The 4,205-nt window shown below is 42.4% G+C and overlaps 1 long non-coding RNA gene across 1 annotated transcript in view; it reads right to left on the reverse strand.

Annotated features, from left to right (window-relative positions):
- Positions 1 to 500: 500 nt before the first annotated feature.
- The window catches only part of LOC113482558, an 11,829-nt gene continuing 8,124 nt past the window's right edge, over positions 501 to 4,205 (reverse strand). The window contains exon 2 of the long non-coding RNA XR_003398860.1: positions 501 to 899. This is a non-coding gene — a long non-coding RNA (uncharacterized LOC113482558). The remainder of the gene's footprint in view (positions 900 to 4,205) is intronic.

Here is a 4,205-nt window from a genome sequence, read left to right on the forward strand (position 1 = left end):
ATGGGCACAGTACTTCCAGGAGACACACAGTAATACCCATGTGCACATGATGGAAAGCTAGAATAGCCCACTTTCCAAACGGAGCTGCTAATCATTTTTGTTTTTCCTTTTTAAATAACTGCTGGTGAGTCAGGCATGACATGACTCCTGTAATCTTCACAGATAATTAAGCAATTCATACCTTGTGTCTGTGGGTAGACACTGCTGTCAAAACTCAGGCCCATTCTGGAAGTGGCTGAAGTGCTTTCTTCAGGGAAAAAAACCAACTACCACCTCTTGCTTTTTCCCACCTTTGATTAAATAATTTTAAATACCAAGAGTGCACAGCAGGGAAATTTACTCATGTGGGTCATTGCTTTTGAAGCTGATGCGACAGCTTGTTGCACGACTTCTCTGTACACATTCTTCTGTTTTACTGGGAAGAATGCAGGATGATGAGCAGAGCAAGAAGCTTTTGATTTTTGTTACTGTAAGTCAACAAACTACAGCTCTGTCAGTTCTGATGTTACACTTACAAGCAGTGTTTCACACCTCAGCAGTGTGAAAGTGGCTACAGCATCTGTAGTATGGGTTGAGATGTCCCAAAGATGAAATGGGTGGAGTCCACATGAAGCCAGACTCTTGCTGACACCCATCCCACTGCAGCATCTATGGGAGAAGTCTTACTCCCTGCACAGGTTACCATTTGCCTGTGTTAACAGGATATTCTGAGTAATACATGAGTTGTTTTCAGTCTTCTGAACTTTTTTGCATGGACAGTGTTATCCTAAATACTTACATCATCAAGGAGCCCCGCAAGGGCCTTAGGACATATGGACTCTGAGAGAGCAGTAGAAAACTTGTGCTAAGGGTGAAACAGGCTGCATTGTCAAACCAGACGTTTAAAAGAGACTCAGACTCTGCAACACAAGGACATAAATCAGGGAAAAAAAATAAGGTTAGACTTAGGCAATCCACAGTTAGAGGTGAAAAACAGTCTTTGTCCTCCTCTTCCCCACAGTGAAATAGGATGATTTCTTTCATAACTGCACCGTCCAGACCACTTCTTTGATTCATGGCTTATTTCCATTATTTTAGCAAAGGTGTGTCTCAGTCTGCACGTAATATTTGAAATAGGGCGGACTTCTAGCGCTTTCCATCTTGGCTAGTCCATAACCACATAGAAGAGTACCATGGAAGAACAACTCCTCAGTCTCATGCAAAGGGAGGAAAAAATTGAACACAGTTAAGAAAATGCAGATGTAACCCATATATTGGGAGAATTTTTCCAATTGCTGGATGTTGCAGATGGTGGAAGAGTCCTTCCAGAAAATACTGGTTCACCCATCATCCTGGCACATGATGAAATCATCGGAACAAAGCAACAGCAGACACTAGAATTAGTCAAAGAATCAAACAGGTTTTGACAGAAAATCTCATAGACCATTTCTAGGTATTTCTCCCCAAACCTTTTTTTTTTTTTTTTTAATGAGAAAAGCAGTTATGTTAAAAACATCATGGGGAATAATTCTGAACTGGCAGAGAGATGGGATAGATGATTGAATAGATTCTTTCCATCTCCACATTTTGTGATCTATGAACTCACCTTTGGGAAACTTTTCTCATTTCAGACTGAGTTTCACTCCCCCAGGGTTGTCTGAAGAAGGTGAGATATTTAACCTGAGCAGCATTAACACCACAACTGCACTTTGGCTTTAAAAGTTAGTGAGATGTTTCAGCACTAAGAAACTTCATCAGAGAGTGACTTTTCTCTGATCTGCTTTCTTTCTGGAGGCCTCCCTGTAGTATCTTGTGCTGGTTCTTCACGCTGCAAGCCAGAGATACTACTGTTAGCTGGATGTGCTGGAGACCAAACCTGCTCAGCAGCTAGCCTGACATTTGCTGCACCGAGTCCTCTGTGTCTTCCTTTTGCTTCCTGTCCCATTCCTCACAGGCAGAAAGCTCATATGAGCGACACCACTGAAATATGGTGTCCAGTGCAATTTCTAATGAAAAGTCCATCTTCTTGGCCCCTGGTGGATGGTCCCTTTGCCAAAGACTGTCAAGTTACTTGGAGGCCCTGAGAAATCCTGTAGCTCCATGATGCTGTGAACACCAAACTAGAGCTCAGTGAGCATGGCTGTGTCCTCATCCAGTAATCCCACTTAATGGGGCTCATCGTAATGCAGGGTAACTGGGTGGCAAGCGTCCAAGTCATTCTTTTCAGTTAAGGAATTTGCAGAGAAGCTCCCATGGGATCTAATGACTCACAACACTGGTTTTGTGGAGAGCAAACAGCAAATTAGGAGACAGCTTTCAAAGCATAAGTAGCCTGAGGCATTTGATCAGGCACCTGGGAATAAGGGGTGAGAATAGTTTGTAGGAGTGACAGTCTGGGGACATGTGGCAATGTCTCCAGCCCTGCAGAAGGTTTAGGGAGGTCTCCAGCCATGGAGCGACTGGTTTTCCTCTGGGTTCACTCACATGCAAGCAACTTCTCTCACAGCACACAAGCATTGCTTTGTCTGGGTTGATTTCTCCTGAACACTTGATTTTTCTCCAAGCAACTGCATTGATAGTCAAAAGGCCGGGACCCAGAACAATGTCTAATTTAATATACAGCTCAGAGGGTGTAAGGAGGAAGTAATGTGGATATCAGTTCTGTAAAAAACAATAATCTGGAAAAAGAGGCAGAAGAGGACATTCACCTACTTCAGCTAGAACAATTTGTCATCACATGGTGCTAAGGGGACAACATCAGCCTGAGACTCAGTTCTTCTTCTGATTCTTATTAAACCTTCCAAATTAGAGACAGTGCAAATTCATGTAAATAACAGTGTGTAACATAATCCTTCTTGGTGTAAAACTGACTTCTGGGTCCAAGAAACAAGAAAGTATTAAAGTTTGAAAAAGCCCTCAGAAAAAGTCTCATTGCATTTCTATTTGTTTTCAGGCTGGAGCTTTGTGGCTCAGGAAATGGATACAGTGACCTTTGTCTTGCGTGTTCTTCAGCTCCTGCTCTGCCACAGGCAAGGGAGTACAAGTGAGCTCAGTGGTCCTCCCCAAACCCCGACACACGCAGACTCCAGTGATCAGGAGTCTATGCTGATCTTGCCACAGATTTCCTGTGCGGTCTTGGATAGGAAGGTGTCTGTGTGCCTCAGTTTTTCCATCTGTAAAATAAGAATGATGTTACACTGCTTCACCGGCACAGCTAAATTTCTGCTTAAAAAGCAGTCTGTGACCTTTGGATGAATGGTGGTAATGAGCTGTTTGCCTTATTTATAAGTATCATTTAGTGTGATATAAATATTTTTTTGTATTCTACATACTGTGTTTATTTTGTGCAAGTGAATGCAGTCCCAATGAAAGTGAGAGACCGAGTATTTTGCTTTCCCACATAACTCAACCAGCGTTCCCGAGTCCTGATCTCTAACACCTCTGCTATTGCAGTCCTGGGCCTCTCTTGAGCAGAAACTGCTGATCGTGCCAAATTCTCTGGTGTTTTGTAATGTGGGCTAACATGCGCCGGGGTTTGGATGAGACCAATAGGCTCATTTTCACTTAAGGCCTGAGGCAGCACTGGAGATGAAGAGCACAGAAATGGAAGGTCAGTGTGTCCCTTCCCTTAGCCACACAGCTCCTGTTTGAAAACAAATAAAAATATCATGTGACTGTTATGATTTAAATTTTTAAAAAATAACTTAATTGCCTTTCTTCCTCCAGAAAGTCAACTTTACACCAAAAAGGAAGTTAGATGCTATTACTTCTGTACATTTGCATTGTTCCTTACTTGGAAGGTTTACTTGGAATAAAAAGAAGAACTGTAGACCTATTACTTCTCTCATTTGTCTAATTATGTGTGTCCCAGCCTATGTTTAGATGGCTTTCTGAAAGAAAGTTGGTGAGTATGACCATGCACTTTGAGAAAATAAGGTCTGAATAGACACTGACAAGTGATTAAGTTACTGCAGCCTAATGAGTGTGTCTAGAGAATGATTAAAGTGAGCACTTAACATGGGTGGGCTGGGAACATGTGCACAATCAAATACTGTGGCTTGGTAGATGATGAATAAATTGTTAAACCACAATAAACTGTCAGTTTTCCATGTCTATGACCTGTAGGACATGATGGTATCCCCTTTCCACTTCCAAAGGGTGGTCTCAGCTGCTTTTCTAGGGTTCCTTTGAAGTCAAACCGAGAGGCAGACACCCACTCAAGGGGG

This window comes from Athene cunicularia (genome assembly GCF_003259725.1).
Source record: "Athene cunicularia isolate RWA chromosome 1 unlocalized genomic scaffold, athCun1 chr1_part1, whole genome shotgun sequence".
Taxonomy (NCBI): Eukaryota; Metazoa; Chordata; class Aves; order Strigiformes; family Strigidae; genus Athene; species Athene cunicularia.